Source organism: Strongylocentrotus purpuratus, unplaced genomic scaffold (assembly GCF_000002235.5).
Source record: "Strongylocentrotus purpuratus isolate Spur 01 unplaced genomic scaffold, Spur_5.0 spur5_scaffold_13, whole genome shotgun sequence".
NCBI lineage: Eukaryota > Metazoa > Echinodermata > Echinoidea > Camarodonta > Strongylocentrotidae > Strongylocentrotus > Strongylocentrotus purpuratus.
Window position 1 is genome coordinate 25,465,216 of NW_022145598.1, and position 19,693 is coordinate 25,484,908.

At 36.3% G+C, this 19,693-nt stretch overlaps 1 protein-coding gene across 5 annotated transcripts in view; it reads right to left on the reverse strand.

Moving 5' to 3' along the window:
- The window catches only part of LOC580497 (scavenger receptor cysteine-rich domain superfamily protein), an 81,211-nt gene that overhangs the window by 58,453 nt on the left and 3,065 nt on the right, over nucleotides 1-19,693 (reverse strand). For 4 of the 5 annotated variants that reach the window (XM_030983231.1, XM_030983236.1, XM_030983238.1 and 1 more), the window contains exon 2: nucleotides 6,784-6,851. The gene's annotated coding sequence lies outside the window, so the exon portion shown is untranslated. The remainder of the gene's footprint in view (nucleotides 1-6,783; nucleotides 6,852-19,693) is intronic. The other variant, XM_030983233.1, reaches the window with a different exon arrangement.

Sequence of the window (19,693 nt, forward strand, 5' to 3'; positions counted from 1 at the left end):
TCTTTATCGAATCGTTGGACAAACTTCAGTTACTTATTTGTTATGTTCAGTGCGCGTCCCGATTTCTTGTTATCATCATCATCGTCTGCATTAAATATATAAAAATCTTCGATCTCAACCTCTTCTTTACTCGCTTTGTCCTCGACAATGTCGCAAAAGAGCAGATGCAAATGATGCGAATGTAGCACATCTATATAAAACATAGCGAGATATATACATTCAATTCGATTCCTATCGGTTATCGGATTTCATGCGCATCAAAATTATATGGAATGTCCCACAATGCAATGCATCACGTTCGGGACCTTCGGATTGATCATCAGTCAATCACCAATGAATGATTATTAGATCTATAAAAATTGAAAGGAATTCTTGTTATCGAATAATCCCTCCCTGTATCTCTGATATTCTCATCATGTATAGCTTTGACCTCGAGAAGGATCTACGTTCGGGGATATTGTTATAAGAAAAATATATTCTTATCTCCTATTTCCGAGGCACGGAAGCGCACGTGGCAAATCAAACATCCTTCCCATTCATAATGATAACGAGATACTTAGCGATATGTGTATATGACACGTGTACAATGGATGTGTTGAAATATTGGATTTGCGCGCCAACTTTTAATTTCATGCAGCCATGTTGATAAGATCGAGAAGTGGCCTTTCAATGATCCTTTTGTATGATTTTTACATCTTTTTCTTCTTCCTTGTCATCCTTGATATTGTGATATGAGGTTAACGAAGGTCAACCACCCCTTCCCCCCCCCCCCCACCTCCTTTCCTTTCCACCACAAGCGGGGAAAAGAAAGTAATCCCGACTCCCCGAGAAATGAGCCTAACATTCACCCACTTAATTCACACATGACTTGTGCCTTACTTCATTTACGGCTATCGGCTCTCGGTGAGGCTGTGTGCATCCACCGTACTCAACCTAACGGTTTCGTGCGGTACATACACACCTGTATCGTCTCAGTCCACCCCACCGATGGATCAGTAAAACTAATTGCAGGCATCATTTATATACTTAATAAAAGGTATCACAAAGTTTTGGTACGGGGTAATGAATTTTGTTCAAATGAACATTAGAAGCATATGCGATTTTACAATTTGATAATTGCAGCGGTTGAAATCGAGTGTAAAGTGATGAAATTGTAAATAATAAACTCTTTATGTTTTATAGCGCCCTCTCAAGAGTGATATTACTTTAGCTTTCAAACAATGTTTTTTTTTTTGTATTACAATCGACCGATTTGCTATTCCCGTTTGGGAATTATATCTAAACTGCATTTTCTGAGATTTTTATGGTCGCAGCTACCATGGAATGGCCTTCGGCGCTATTTAAAATATTTGAAATTTACCGGGAGCACCGGCAAAGTTTAGATTAGTCAATTTCTTGAAAGCAGAAGTGGTTTAGGAGCTAAATTTTCAGTGCTTATATTACATCCACATGGGCATCCAAATATATCATCATTTCAAAGAATTCCTATCGATCCAATTTTCAAAATTTCCCAAAACTTTGCATTACCTTTAACACAATCACAAAGACTTTCGAAAAATCAACCCAAAGCAATTTCAATAGCTAGCATTGACCATCTCTTACTAAATTGTGCATGTCATGCAACCAACACTACAATGACATACTGACTGTGTTACTAAACAAAACATAATTTCTATGGGATGCACAATAGGGCATTGAGATTTGCCATTGAATTCATTTCTATACAACAACAACAAACAAGGACAAAAAGCAATCGTTAGACTATTGAAGTTGCGAATAAAGGCCGGTGTCAAACGCAGGTGACCAATATTCCACTCTCCAAACGGATGTACATAGCCTCCCAGGCGAATTTCCGGGCATTTTTTTGTTGTTGCTGGTTTTCTTTCTCCCTTCCACTCATTTTTATAAACTTCATACAAAAGTTCAAACAATCGGGGAAATGAAATTTAGGCGGGTCAATGTTAGCTTTAATTCCGAGAACTATTAAATTGGGAAGCAGCCTGGAACAAAATGCCAGACAGGACTGTATACGGTAAATCAATAATGGTCACTAAAGTAGCACAATTTGTATGTACACGTATGGACATGGGGCCAACATGTACAAATGTATGATCACTTTCATTGTTTGATATATACTGACCCAAGAGCCAAGACAAACATATTTGGCACCGACCCAGGAGTGCATTATATATGATGAAAATTGGTTTTAAGATACTGGTTCGTACAGGTAGCCACATGTCCAACAAATAGTTTTCTGAATTCGCTTTGTATGGATGTGTGCAGAAAGTATCAACATTCTCAAAGTGATCACTTTTAAAGTTCTGACCCAAGAAAAACACATAAAGGCACCCCCCCCCACCCCCCCCCCCCCTGAGTGCATGTATAAATTATGATGAAATACAATTTAAATTACTCAGAGGCAGTCTTACATTAGCAGGCCATATACATAAGATTAAAGATACTTAAAAATTTAAAAATGTACATGTAGTGTTAAAAAAAAAACAGGCTTAATTTTGTATGATTTAGCATATTCATATATGCTATTTCATAATTATCAAGGCAATATAACACCATGCACATACATCCATTTACCTACCTGTAATAAAATCAACCAAGTTTTTTACGTAATGACGATATATATATATGTCCACACTAACATTACTTCATTCGAGTACATACATGTACATTTGTACATGTACATGTATGTATAGAATAATCAGATAAATAAAGTGTAGCTCAATAAAGTTTGGGGAAAAAAAGAAAACAAACAATAACAAAATCGTGATAGAGTCTGATAACAAAGGAATGAGGGAGTTTTTAAGATAAAGTCTAGTCTAAACAAATTGGCAATGCTAGTATGATTTCCTTTGTGAGCAACTTAGTTTGCATTGGGGGGGGGGGGTCAAGTTTATTAAAATTCCTAAGTTTTGATGAGGGATCATTTTCATGCAATACATCAGCATGTACCGGTAGGTGACTGGTCTGATGAGAACATGGTTTATATTTGATGAAATGGGAATTAACTAATGAAACATTTTGTAAAGACATAATTGATTTGGCAATTTGTGATACTTAATGTTGTTTTGGGGTTAATTGACCAGTCATGTAAATCTCTTTTTTTTTCTAGATTTATTCTCAAACTTCCACTGACCTGATTATAGCATTGTTTTCCTTTCTGATTTTCTTGAAATCAACTTGATCTCAACTCTTGGTTATGAGGGTGGTGAACTTTCCATTTAAATAGAAAGATGTTGCTCTATTACCATGGTTACATGATCCCAACGTTACTCCACCCCTTCCTTTCATCTCATGCAAGAGTGGGCGTAAAAATAACTAGGAAATGTAATAAAATCCTGTTCTTCATTTATAGACAACTTCTATACAAGATCTATTTTCTTGATATATAAAGGAACAATTAAACAAACATTCAACGAGACATTTTAAAAGCATAAGAAGACAAAATAACTCATTACATGGCTACATGTAAAGTATGAGTGTTCCAATTCATTTACCACCTTCTCTTCATAAGCCAACTTGTTCTCAAATTTAGAAAGACTTTCTGCAAGCCCTTTGCAACAAATGTACATGTACATATAGTACATGCATTTTGCAGAATAATGTATAAACTGATTAAATATGACAGATTGGTTGTGCACCTTACCAATAGGCTATACATACCTTTACAACAATTGTTAAAGCCCCTCTAAAGTGTTGGGAGCCCCAAAGTTTCCACAAATTTGGTGCCAAAATTTCACTTAAATTGCATCATAATGTGAAAGAAGATGTCATTTGTAAATAAAGACTCACTTCTGTATAGATTCCCCCTCCCCCCCCCCCCCCAAAAAAAAAAAAAAAAAATGTGTTTGAACTTTGAAGACAAATATTGATTAAAGAATACATCGTTTGGGTTTTCTGCTGTATGCAGAAAATCTCAATTTTGGTTTCTATCATCAATATTCGACTTCAAACACATTTGTTTTGAAAATCCTTGCAGAAATGTGTCTTAAATGACATCCTCTTTCACATTATGATACAATTTAAGTGAAATTTTGCCATTCAATTATTTGGGGATCCAAACACTTTAGAGGGGCTTTAAAGTTTTTTAAACATGTTTTTGATGTGGGCGGCACTTGTCACTTTGACACATACCAGAATATCAAAACAGGAAGACGAATTAAGTCAAATTACTCCTACAGAAATATTTCACATTTGTTCAAAATCAGTGTTTCATAAACTTGTATTGACACATGAATAATTCCAAATATGTGCAAATAATGGTCTGTTTGAAAAACACATTAAAGGTACTACAGGTATGTCCCTTTTGCAGCCAACCTCAAATTCTGTAGAACTTTGCAGGAATTATGAATATGTCATGTATGTCCTATCTGTGAAATATAAACGTTAGCAGTGTCCTCATATTCAAATTACGCAAGGAAACCTGTTTATTTGCTAGACTTCACTGTCAGACACTATGGAGTAAATGACTGGCTTTTTTCTTCTTTGGTAATAACATACATGAAAAGAGTTGTAAATGGTACATGAGCATTTGTCTACATCAATAACCCACTTCTTGTGATGGCCAAGATTAAAATGATTGAATCTTTGCGCAGCATAAAACGTATGACCATTCGGTACAATTGTCTGAAAATCAAGACTATTACTTTTGGGCTCTATATCCCTAAAGTCGATTTGACAACTAATAGTCATTATTTTCCCACTTGAAGACATTTTTAAGCCCCATCTTTTTTAGGGAAGTTCTAAATAAGTATTATCTTTCAAATGGAGTTGGAATTTAACTTTTTCATTTTTTGGGCCTGCAAATGGGACATAGTACCTTTAATTTCTTATCATTTTGATGATTCCAGAACCTTGCAATACACACAAATTCTTATATGCTAGATGATCAACCTTTTCTGGTCGGTTCCACACCGTTTCTTTCACAATGCAATCGCATGACCTGAACTCAACTTCATCTTTAATCAATGAGCTATGACACATCAGACACAACAATGCATCTTTTATCATCTGTTATTAATGTTAAAATGTATTCTTCTGTCAAAACAGGAACTTTGAACAACCTTTTTGTTAACACTTTTTTAGAAATGCACACAAGAAATGACTCACCAGCTTTGAGTTCTAAGCCTGGGATAACTGAAGTTTACTGAATTCATAATGTATATGTTCTATAAAAATCAAAATATCCAATGAATTGAAACACTTTATAAAAAAACAAGACACCATGGTTACGCTATGTAATATTGCAAAGGAAATGTGAAAAGTCTTAAATACTTTGTTCCGAGACAGGAGCCGTAAAGCTCAGATTTGTCAAAGAATTAAATACTTATTACGAAGAAGGTTAGCGTCTGCAGCTGTAGAAAATGCTAATCTCAGGGACGCGTGGGGATTCTGTTACAGGCATTTAATGTTCTTTCAGCTTTAAAGGTAAAGACCAGTATTGGAAACGCCCCAATTTCAAAAAATGAAATGGAAGCTCTTATTACCAATCATGTGAAAGAATATGTTTTGACTTATACATGATAAAAATTTTGCCGGGAAACTGCCTACTAATTGATATATTTGGTAAATTAGTTTATCTACATGTACATGGTCTGTGAGAGATAAACGCATGTGTCGCGCACGTGTGCGTATAGTCCCATATACATCTTTCTGTGTACAGTGCTTGTAACTTTACGAAGACTGGCCCATATTTCTTATCATTTTGATGATTCCAGAACTTTGCAGTACACACCAATACTTAGTTATATGCTAGATGATCAACCTTTTCTGATCGATTCCACAATGTTTCTTTCACAATGTAATCGCATGACCATAACTGGTCTTTATCTTTAAAGTGAACATAAATGCGAACTGAAATTCATAGATAGCTGTAATGTTTTCATTTCTCATCACTATAGGCTACTGTCAATGGATCCAATATAACAAAGGTTTATTGCAACTTGGTCTACAACCAGTTTGTCTACTCCCACATTGGTCTATTCCTATTGTCTACACCCAGCCCGTCTACTATCCACACGTTCTAATAATCATTTAGTCTACTATTAGACCATGTGGATGGTTAACGGACTGGGCCTGGGTGTAGACCGATTGGGAATAGACTTATTGGGTTAAAACTGACTGGCTGTAGACCAGACAGCAATTCATCAACATGACATTTCTTTAAAAGAATCCTCAAACTCTGAATTCATCCATATACACTGTAAACTGTGTCCACTGGAGGTGAATAGGGGGGCGTTCAATCGACACTTTTTCACCATAGAATCATGGTTTTCAAAGACGTTTAGTTTGAAACACGGTTACGTTCAAGCAATTTTTTGTTGGTTTTTTTTTGTTAAAAATAAACGTGTTTAAAAACACAAACATGAAACGCTGAAAAAAATGAGTTTTGTATCGTGATTCACGGTCGTTAATATTCGCTTGAAAGAACGGGAGATCTTAATCATGAATCTATGACGTCATTATCGTGGCCTGTTCCGGTTTGATCGAGAGTCGACCGTAAACACAGACAGAAAGCATGCGGCGAAGTTGACCTATACTTCCTGGGTCAAACTGCGCAGTGCGATGAGCAGTGGCTGGTCTTGAAATGAGCGAGAATCAGCGTTGATAAAAATTGCTTGAACGCTCTCCCACAGTTACCATGTTTTTAACAGCATTTTGATTTATGATTCATGTTTGTGATTCTAGCTTCAAAAAATCGCTTGAACGCACCATTAGAGGGAAATTGTAAGATTCTTAATGCTTATAGTACAAATTAAGAAAACTCACCATTGAGCAGAGTTCGTTAAAGAGCAGGGATGCTTCTGACCTCAGACCTCTTGACCTCTTGACCTGACCTGCAATGAACAAAAGAATTGCAAAATTATAATATGATGATATTAATAATAATAATAGCTAGTTCTTATATAGCCCTTTTCAGGACCGAAGGCCCTCTCAAAGCGCTTTACAGATAGTTATATTATTACCCCGGTCATAGGATTCAGGCTTACCCGCACACAATGTATGCACATTCTCCACTCCCTGGGGAGCATTCGAGCCAGGCGTCTTTTTTACAAGCGCACGCTTGCTAATCTAACCACATTAGCTTTCGCATCCTACCGGGTACCCAATTAACACCTGGGTGGAGAGTGGCAAATGTAGATCAATGTCTTGCCAAAGGACATTAGTGCCGCGGTGGGAGTTGAACCGCGAACCTTGTGATCCACAGTCCGGTGACATATCCACTCTTCCACGACACCTCTATTATATTCCTTATGATGACAAATGGATTTGGATATTGAGTCATTGATTGCCATGACATACAAGTGTACAACTGCATTGTGTACATGTATACAAACTGTATATTACACTTGTAAACCTCTAAATGGGTTCATGAACGTCATGTAAAACCTGTCTTTTGATGGAAACAACAAAATAGTGGTCACTGGTGGCTTTATAGACAGGTTTTACAACATCAAAAGAGACAAATCACGTATTCACCATGCATACACAGATGACCGTAATAGATAGGTGGCCATGAAACGTTAGACTGTATGTTACTTTCCACATCCTCACATAAGCTTCTAGTTAGAACATAAGGCAAACAAGAATTTATTAATTTCTGTATATTCAAATGGATTTTTATAAAAGATCGGTACTCTCAGGTCTTACTATTTCTTTAAAAAAACACAAGTAATTAGTTAGTCTGAAATCTGAAGACTATAGGGCCAGGTAAATGAGAAATCCCTATCCTCCTTGGTGACACATGGCTCTCCAGACCATTTGACCTCTGGTGCGAAGGTCAAGTTCCCAGAGGACCTGACCATCACCTGTTTCATTGAGTGATACCAGACAGGTCTGCACCTGTGCCTTCAACATCTGTTTTCATTTACAATTCATGTTTCAAGCCTTTCAAAAAGATCAAACAGTTCACTATACCATCGCTTGTAGTTTTAATAGACAAGTACAGTATCTCCCTGGTTTGACCAGTCTTTCTTGAAATTGCATCAAAATTCCTCTACACATCTGGTAATAGCATATTTGCAAAACGAGGTGAATGATGAATGTCCATAGAAAAAAACAGAGAAAGAGAGAGAGAGAGAGAGAATAATACAAAGTGCAATAATTTGAACTTCATTTGAACCTTTTACAATTTTCTCAAACTTGCCTGAATGTTAACTATGGTACATTACATGTACAGCTATAGTATGTTAATTAGAAATGATTTATTTCTGCCCTTTTATCATTTGACAGGGTCACTAATTGGATTTCAGATCATTTTTACATTGCACACAGGGAATTTTGAACAATAACATAAACAATGTACATGTACAGTACAATAGGCCTACTATAGTACTCCATCACCCTGATCAAAACTACCAAAAAAGAGTTATTACGTTTAAATATACGGTACTCTACATACTGTACAGTATGAAACAATGATCACTGTCCATGACAATTGGTATAATTATAAAATTGGTATTAAAAACATTTATGTACATGTAGGGGGTACGTATTACAATCACCTTGCACACTGTGCTATTAGATAATGTACAAAGTAAAGAGCGTCAAATCTTAACACAGTAATATTGACTAATTTTATTTGCTAATATTATAATGGCTTGTTTGCACTAGCTGCACTATAGCATTCAAGGTTCATTGCGTTTTGTATGATAACAAGAAATACGATACACGAAGGCCAGATGACGATTCTTCAAACAAAAGTCAACAAAACACATCAACCATGCCTATTTTTTTGCCAATTTCTTTGATTGCTTGCTTACATGTACGTTGACCCCCCCCCCCCCCCCCCCCCCCCCCCACTCAATCTAAATGAGGAAAACATGTACATACTGTACAGGTATATACATGTACATGTAGTCTATAGTTATGAAAGAAAATGTCATAATATTTCATATCAACTGTATAATTGCAGCCCTGTAGCTACAGACATGTACTAATTTATGTACACAATATATACAATATGGTATTAAACCTTATCTGCCATAGTTTACAGGAGGGATTAGAGCGCCCTGCAAGGTCACTGGACAGGTGGTTATCTCATCAACTCAGCTCTCAGTTAACATAAGAAAAAGGATCATGGGGGACCAATGGTCACCGATTAGGCATTGTTTGTTATATAGAGGGCGCAAGTAGCTACAAGTAGTGCAGTGGGGCTTTAAAGAGGCAAGTTAGCAAGGGCGAGTTGGCTCGAGTTGGCTCAGGCAAATGACTGAAGCCTGCCCTAAGTGTTAACATGCCCTCCAAAACACTTTGACAACAAAATCACTATGACCTTTGAGATATCATTCTAAGGCGAGATCACTAACTTCTTCCATCACCTTCTTCAAAGCGAGAACACTACAATGACATATGACGTGATGAGAACATGAATTCTATGGGATTACTGTACAACAGAGTACCTTTTTTACAATTGCATTAACTTCCTCTTTCAAGTTCTTCATATGAGTTTTGCATATACATTACAATCATTATTATTATTATCATTACCGGTATGTGTATTCATTTTTTTTTCATCCCATTTTATTTTGTTTCCTTATCCAAAATTGACATCGTCATCATTTGTTTGACAACTTTTTTTTTGTATTTTGATTCTATTTTTGATTTGCAACAGTTGTTCACCTTTCAGGCTTTTTATTTCATAGGCTGTCATACTTTTATTGTTGTGGAAAATAAAATATTATAAACTTATGAAGATAACAAAAGGAGAACTTAGATCATAGACCAACACACTTTTGTAGAACCTGATTTTCAACTTTAAAAAAACCTAAACCCAACGTTTGAAATCTCAGTAGAATATACTGTACATGGTAGGCCGCTGACTTTAAAAGGAAAACAAACTGTACAATAATCACTGAGGATTCTTGCACAGGCAGCCAAGGTCCAATGACAGGTAGGGTGTTAGGACTAGACTAGTGAGTCAATTCATTACCAATCACTTCTGTTCTGACTCATATTTGTTCTGTACTATCATCTCTCTCTCACTCCCAGGCAAGTCTATTTAAAGGTATGGAGCGCAGCTGGTCAAATCGTATTTTCAGGAACTATAAGTTGGTTTATGAAAAGTACATGCAGATACTATGTCAGAAGGAAGCAATAGCTTTAATCAAATTTAGATCTAGATCACATAATAAAGGCAGATTTGATGCAAATGTACTACAAGATTTGCAATTGCAATACTCACTTTGTAAATCAATATATATTGGTGATGAATTTATATTATATTTTTGTATGTCCATTCTTTAAAATGTGATGTACCAAATAAACTTGTGTGATTGTAACAAAATTCTGGATTTAGCTCATGCTGCAATGGTAATTATAAACCTTTAGGTCAGTCAGGAATCCCATGACTTTTACAAGTCCATCGCCTGTCTGATTATCAAGAGATTTATGATTGAAATTTTGACTACATAAGACTACAGTTTATTGGGGAAAACAAGTATTTTTACTATTTTGAGGCACTTCTTGATCATTTTGAAGTGCAATTTTTATAAGGCTTCAATATTACACCATATCACACACACTTATAACACGTACCATGTATCTCAGATTTAACATTGTTAAATGATCCCTTTAAAGGTACTATGTCCCTTTTGCAGGCCAAAAAATGAAGAGGTTAGATTCCAATGGCATTTGAAAGGTAATACTAATTTAGAACTCCCCTTAAAAAAATGGGGCTTGAAAATGTCTTTAAGAGGGAAAATAACGACTATTAGTTGTCAAATCGACTTAAGAGCTATAGAGCCAATAGGTAATAGTCTTGATTTTCAGACCATTGTACCGCATGGTCGTACGTTTTATGCTGCGCAAAGATTCAATCAGTTTAATTTTGGCCATTACAAGAAGTGGGTTATTGTAGTAGACAAATCCTTTACAGCTCAGTTTATGTAATTATTACCAAACAAGAAGAAAAAGCCAGTCAGTCACTCAATACTGACAATAGTGTCTGACAGTGAAGTCTAGCAAGTAAACAGGTTTCCTTGTATAATTTGAATATAAGGACACTGCTAACGTTTAAATTTCACAGATAGGATATATGCATGAGATATTCATAATTCCTGCAAAGTTCTACAGAATTTGAGGTTGGCTGCAAAAGGGTCATGGTATCTTTAAGACCAAGTGTGTTGCACATGGACAAGGTTGTTACAGTTCATGCTTGCCAACAAAAGAAATTAACCAATTTTTTTAGAAACTCTGCCAATGCTCCAAGATTATACGCTTGGGCGACAACAGCTTCAGGTTTCAATTTGTTACACATAAAAGATTAGAATTTGCAATTGCGTTTTACATATACATGTGGGTTAAATTCAGGGTTACCAGTATGCCTTTTAATGCAAAGTGTTGTTCGAGGGTTGAAGATAAGTATTTGGTAAATTGTAGGATATTGAATTGGTCATGAAGCAATGGCAGAAGGAGTACTGGTACATACTGTATGAGTCACATTCATTCTCAAGCATGTCAGGATGCCAAATTTTAAGCAGTAAGATACATGTAGGTGTATATATTTGATTTGATTTGATTTGATTTATTGGTTTCTGCATCTTTTTTCTTCCTTTTCTTCATACATTTTCATGAACACAATATCATATTGCTTGATACAAGATTTCAAGTGTACATAATTTTATACAGATAATATATATGAAAGTAAACAAATATATTGAATGCATAATTAACATACATTAGATTGAGGAGGGTTACAGAATAAGCAAAGTAGCTTGACGTGCCTGCAGCCCTCAACTTAGATACAACAATAAAAAATAAAAATAAAAATAAAGAAGCATAAGAGTGACTTGCAGAGAAGAAAAGGAAAGGGGAGAGAAGGAGCGTTGGTTTCCAATAAAATAATCTAATACATCTGCTGATTGAATGCAGACCTTTCATTCATGGATGGATAAACGATAATAGGTCAGGGACGATTACACATTATTGGTTATTGTGTACAGTCACTGTACACATGAACATGAATACATTAGAATTACACACACCAGTGTACATGTACATGGTAAACTGTTCGATTGGAAATAGGAATTGACTTGATATCCACGTTTTTTTATAGAATATAAAGCATCTACTGGTAAATTGAAAAGGGAAAAATCATCACAAAGCTCACTGATGTTGGCTTTTAAATGTAAATAATAATAATAATAATATTTAAGATTTATATAGCGCTGGTATACAAGTACAGTTTCTAAGCGCTTTACTAAACAAATGAAATGAAAAGTACTGTTAAACTAAATATGTAATAAGGGTCAACCAGAAACGTGAAATGAACAATGCGCTTAATTTGGACGAATTACTTGACTAACAATGTATAACAATAACATGATAATGAAAAATGATAATACAATAATTACATGTAAGTATCATTAATGAAACTGCAATAATTATGTACATTAGAAAATAAATAAATTACAAGAAGATAGGACATGTGGTTATAAATACAGTATAATGAAATATCTTTAACAAAGGTACAGGTACAACCTAAACGCAGTAACCCTGGCAACGAAAGTAGCCTTGTATCACCTGTGGCAACCATCCAGTAACTATGGCAACCAAGGCTCCCTTCATATTTCATTAACCGGTACATAATGTATGTATCCTTTTAGGACAAAAGATATTCAATGCAATGCTTCAGGCTTGCGCTATTGACAAATTATCCCTCATTAATGCTGCCTTGCAGTACTTACATTACATACACGTAGATGTACAGGTTGTACCTGTACCTTTGTTAAAGAGAAGGTTGAGTTCTGGGAAGAAGTGAACAGTAACTTGTGAGCGTTATCATTGTATAATGCAAGTGTGGAAGAACATCAGGTTAAAATATGTTCCCTGAAAAGCATGGCTCTTCAAATGCCTTAATATTCTAAATATGGCATGTAACATCATAAAAATTGGGACGGATTTTTATGCCACATGTTCGTGTAGTCCCACATACATCTTTCTGTGTACAGTGCTGGTAACTATACCAAGACTTGGCCAAATTTCTTATAATTTTGATGATTCTGGAACCTTGCAGTACACACCAATGCTAGATGATCAACCTTCTCTTATCGATCCCACGTTCTTTCACAATGCTATCACATGACCCGAACTCAACTTCATCTTTAACTAAAGCTCTAACAGTTGTATGCAAATTATCAACAAATGTCTTTCGTGCAGTTCTGCCCTAATGCTACATGTCTACTGTACTGTAGGCAAAATGATATTTTGGACATGTTTTTTATATGGGCAATAAAATACATGACTTATGTCAATGTTGCCTAGTGGCTGAGTGCTACACATATATACATGTATATATTTGTTGATGGAGACTTGAGGATATACCGTAAGAGAGTTTATTTTAAGAATTGTTTTGTTAAGACCTCAGACCCTCAGGTTGTACGTTTACCGGTAGTGCTGCACAAAGATTCAATCAGTTTAATCTTGACCATTACAAGAATTGGGTTATTGATTTGATGTAGACAATTGCTCATGTACCCTTTACAGCTCATCTTACAGGTATGTATGTTATTACCAAAGCAAAAAAGAAGTCACTCACTCACTCAATAGTAGGGACTTTTAGATTTGCGTAGGCTGATACGTGTGAAGTCCATTCAAGTCAGTGCATTAAAAGGACGTTGATCGGAGCAATCCCCATTGTCTTCGTGCGAATCTTAAAGTCCCTAATATCTGACAATGAAGTCTAGCAAGTAAACAGGTTTCCTTGCATACAATTTGAATATTAGGGCACTACTAATGTTCACATTGTACAGATAGGACATACAATGTACATGCATGTGACATGTTCATAATTCCTGCAAATGTCTACAGACTCTGATCTTGGCTGCAAATGAGACATTTAAAGTACCTTTAAGCCTGGGTAATATTACAGTGTCAAGAGAGTCAAGAGTAGAGCGCCAGGAGAGCCGAGTGTAACAGATATGAGCAATCAACTGAAACCTACTACATGTACTATAGTTTTTTGTATATCTACATGTATGTTAAATTGGCCATTACAAGAAGTGGGTTTAATATTGATGTAGACAACCTGTTCGAAAGTCGAACCACTCCCGCCACCCATCCTCTCCAAGCGCTATGTAGTTCTCCTTAGAACTACATGTATGTACAGTATAAGCTAAGAAAGATAACCAACAGTCTTTTTCAAGAGAACACCAACAGTCCTTTTCAGGACTTCACACCCTCAAGAAAGATTACAGAGAGTCCTTTTCAAGACTTCTCAATCCTCCCTCTCCCTCTCTCACATGGTGCACCCGCAAGCCTACTGTAGATGTTAAATTGTTTGATTAATATACAAACATGTGTATGTACATGAGTAAGGCCAATTTACACAGCCAAAACACCATTTTGATAAACTTTTTTTTTTGCTACTGCCATTTACACTACTGCAGAAAAATCCATTAAAGGGAAAGTCCACCCTGAAATTAAGTTAGTTTTAATAGGAGTAGAAAAATGAGAGAAACAAGTCAGTGAAAGTTTGAGCAAATTCCGATTAAAAATAAGGAAGTTAGGATTTTTGAAGTTGTGATCAATCAAACACAAATTGGCAACTCTATGACGTATCATGCGAGCTCAACTTCCATTTGCTCAGTACTAAAAAAATCTAAAATTTTCATTTTCCCTCAAGAAAAATTTCAACCATACATGCACCCTAAATATAATAATTGCAAATATGTTTCTATACTCCCCCATCAAGGAACAAATATATATTCCGTCATCAATAACGAAGAAAACATGATTTTATGGAATATTATGCACAAAGCAAATGAAGGAGAGCTCGTATAATAAGTCACAGAGTTGCCAATTTGTATTTGATTGATCACAACTTCAATAATTCATAACTTTCTTATTTTTATTCAGAATTTGCTCAAACTTTCACTCACCTGATTTTCTTATTATTCTGCCTCTATCGAAACAAACTTATTTTGGGGGTGGACTTTCCCTTTAAAGGTAAAGACCAGTAATGGAAACGCCCCAATTTCTAAAAATGACATGGAAGCTCTTATTACCAATCATGTTAAAGAATATGTTTTGACCAATACATGATGATACAAATTTTGCCGGGAAACCGCCTACTAATTGATATATTTGGTAAATTAGTATATCTATTGGTGTGTGAGAGATATAACGCACGTGTGTGTAGTCCCATATACATCTTTCTGTGTACAGTGCTTGTAACTTTACCAAGACTGGGCCAAATTTCTTATCATTTTGATGATTCCAGAACCTTGCAGTACACACCAATACTTATAATCTAGATGATCAACCTTTTCTGATCGATTCCACAACGTTTCTTTCACAATGCAATCGCATGACCATTACTGGTCTTTACCTTTAAACACATTAGTGTTTCCTCATTCCTTGTTGCTTATTGCTGCTCTGCATGCAATCGCACAGAAAAGCTGGAAACAGACCAAAGTTTCAAGAGTAGGTACTGTATTTACACTGCAAAAATCTGTGAAATTTTGGCAAGCGTTTGAAGAAGAAGAAAAAAACACTCCAGATGTGGATTTTTTATATATTTTTTTTGTTTGTTCATGTTTGCCGTATTGTAAGAAATCAATGCGTGTACATGTACATTTTGTCTAATTTCAAAGCACAGGCGTTGTTCACCAAGCAGATTAATGGTACTTTCAAAATATCAAATATAAATACGAATAGACTTCTCTGAAGTGATGAAAAGTTAAAGACTTTGAGTACCAACCGAGAGTGCTTCTCATCTACATTACAAGCTCAAGTGCACTTGATTACGAACATGAATGGTTCTTTCTCAATATAGCATTTATGTAAATTTTCGAACCTCAACACAATGATGCGCTTTGTCTACATACAACCTGTAGAACACCATTCACAAACATTATACATACACAACACAGACCGAGTCAGACCCTAAATCACTCACCACATATCACTCTATCTCCCAGGCATGACAGCTCATAACACGACAGAGGAGTTATCACATCCAGACAATGTTACCAACAAAGTGTTAATACACTAATGACTGAGTTTGCCTTGCAGTGTACACTGTATGTCAGCTACGTGTACATAAACACTGTACATTAGCTCAGAGTGATTTCCGGGGGAATTGCTATGGGGCGGGGGGGGGGGGGGGGGGGGGGGGGGGGGGGGGGGGGGGGGGGGGGGGGGAGGGGGACCCACCTCTTTTGTGGGAAGGCTGGTACATGTAGCATGAAAATGATACAAAAGTCATCTTGACGTTTTTAACTTGACCTAATGTACATGTAAGTCGTCAGTTATTAGAAATTTTGAACTGTTTTGTAACTCCAAAAGAAGTTGTTTCATTGATTTTTTACCCAAATCTGTTATGAGGGTCAAATGGGGTAATATAGTTTGTAGGGAGGTACATGAACATGTACAGTATACAGTGTATGTCCCCCACAGACCCCTTTGGCTACGCCACTGCTGGTAATTACCGTAGATAAGATCAGGGAGCCCTACTATCATGTTTATAATTGACAAACCAATGCATACTGTTAACTGGGAAAACATGACTTGCTTGAAAGGAGGAGAAAGTTTGAAACAAATTTATGAAGAATTCAAGCAAAAACAGGCACCAGGGTTACAAAGAAAAATGCAGGGAAAAGTACATGGGTGGTTCCCCCCCCCCCCCCCCCAAGACCTCTGGAGTTCAAAAACTGTATTCTTCAAACCCAAAAGTTGTATTTTACTGTTTTACTTGTTTTTTAACATGGATCAATGCCTCTTACCTTTCAGAATTTTTTGTATGGATCATTGATTGAATATGATTGATTTCGTCATGACTGGTGTGTTCAATGAACTAATGAACATTTCCAAATTGCCGATGTGACATGCTTGTAGGATACTTAACAGGATAGAATGGGCATTTTGCCATTGAAAATGGCACACATACACACACACACACACAAAATTATATTGTTTAATTTTTTTTTTTTGGGGGGGGGGGAATCACATTTTATTTAGAAAAATTGTATTGTTTTATTAACTTCTAAAAATTGTACTAAATCGTACTGGTTGGCAGGTCTGCACCCCTCCCCTCTCGACTTGGGCCTTTGTCAAAGACAAGATCAAGAGATCCCCCCCCCCCCCACCTTACACCTGACAAACCGCAAACCAATGCACAGGATATCAATATCACAGGAACATGGTTTGGTTTCGAAACAGGAAGAGAAAATAGTCAAACACAGAAATTCAAGCAAGGTGTGGTGTGTTATCTGTGTTTCCTTTAAAGGTATTACAAAGTTTTGGGAAATTTTGAAAAATGGGTGGATAGTGAATCTTTACAATTTTGATATATTTGGATGGCCCTGTGGATGTATTAAACGCACTAGAAATTTTAGCCCCTAAAACACTTCTGCTTTCGAGAAAATTTGAATATAAAGATTTACCGGTGCTCCCGGTAAATTTTGATGAATTTCAAATAGCTCCTACGGCCGAACAATGGTAGCTGCGACCATGAAAATCTCAGATTATGTAGTTGTGGTATATAATTTCCAAACGGGAATAGCTAATCGGTCGATTTTAGTCAAGAAACATTGTTTCATATGTGTGTGTGTGTGTATTGGGTTTTTACAGACGTGTATCAATCAGATATGATTATTTACGTCTGGGACCGACCTTTAAACGTCACCATCCGAAAGACGTGACTCAGTTTCGAACCTGCGTCCTCGGCTGAATCAGTTTGTAACTTCCACTTTTTAGCTGGATTACAGGCGCACGCCACAACGCCTAGTAGCTTTATTAATATCTTGACCTTGAGAGGGAGCTATACAACATAAAATGTTTATTATTTACAATTTCATAACTTTATGTTCGATTTCGACCGCGACAACGATCAGTGAATATAGTAGGATCGCAAATGCTTCCAATATGTTCATTTGAACCAAATTCACGACCCCATACCAAAACTTTGTATTACCTTGGCTTTAACAAACAAATGAAGATTTAAGTTATAACCTGAATTCACTGAATCCCCAATTCTGGGATGAATAAGAAAAGATGTACAGGTGTACATGAATAACCATGCACAGGTATGTACATTCCATGATCTACAGCATATCAATATGGTAGAATGATAACTTGGAAAATTTATTGTAATAAAACAAGATCATTTTTTCTAAAAATGAGTTTTGGGTCACTAATCACCTATGAGAGAGAGAGAGAGAGAAAGAAAAGTAGATGATGTACAGAGATAGCACAGACAGCAACGGGAGATCTCAGTTTATCTCAATTTACATTAGCATACATGTACACATTTTGATTATGGTAGATTGCCAGTCAACTACCCACTTCATCATGATGTACATTGTATAATCTCAGGGTGCGTTTATCGTGTCTTGCCACTAGATACATGTATGTACATATCGAACCCCACTATACGATCTTGACTTGCGCCCTCTATATAACAAACAATGCCTAATCGGTGACCATTCGTCTCCCATGATCCTCTTTTTCTTATGTTAAATGAGAGCTGAGTTGATGAGATAACCACCTGTCCAGTGACCTTGCAGAGCGGTCTAATCCCTCCTATAAACTATGGCAGATACATGTTAAGCTTTAAGTGCTAGGTGCAGCTAAATGTGTAAGATCATTAATGTAAATTAAAAAACAGTAGAGGACCAAGGATAGAACCTTGTGGTACGCCATGTAATAGAAGAAAAATGGGAGGAATTATTATTATTATAAACTACCGGTACATGTACATATTGAGATCTACATGTATCAGAAAGTTTACTTTCAAACAAAGATGACAGAAAAATTTGAGTGTTGTTTTAGTTTCCAAGTGGTGAGTCAACACACCGATTACTGAGCTGTGAGATATATTGCCAGGCATAGCGCCAGGTGGAGGGGCATAAATCAAAACTTTTTTTTGTGTGTACCGTGTATAAACCGCACCCCCGACTTTGAATTTATTTCGGCGGCAAAAAGATGCAGTTAATACACCGTTAATTAAGGTACCGGTATTACTTAATGGCTCTATAGCTCTTAAGTCGATTCGACAACTAATAGTCGTTATTTTGCCACTTAAAGACATTTTCAAGCCCCCTTTTTTGTAGGGAAGTTCTATTACTAGTATTATCTTTCAAATGCTGTTGGAATTTAACCTTTTCATTTTTTGGGCCTGCAAATAGGACATAGTACCTTTGAAGCATGACATGTCAGTGTGTTATGAAATATTATATTCCACACACTAAGAATCTTGCTCTACGATTGGTCAAAATTAAATCATGTGATGAAAGATAGTTCGCCTATTATTGATGGGAGAGGCAAAAAATTTGTTACACTGTGTAGATAGTACTACTATCTACACAGTGCAACACACTTTCACTGAAGATAGAGGTACTGTCTTTACAGGGCAACGCACTTTCACTGAAGATTATCCAAAAGCGCACTAAAACAAGCATAATTATTTAAAGCGCGCATTACCATTGAGAGCAATTAAAGAAAACACATGCGCGCACTGTATACCCTCAAGGGTTGGGTTAAACTTAAACTTTTTTGGTGTGTATTTGGGTCTAGGTGTCTTTTATGTAGATGCATACACATCCTTTTCTTTTTCTAGCCCGAACGCTGGTCTACCAGAGGAGATTCTTCCCGGATGCTATATGACTCTGGAACTGCCTCCCTCAGAACATGGTTAATTGTACCTCTGCTAACACCTTCAAGCTAGAGGTACAAAAGA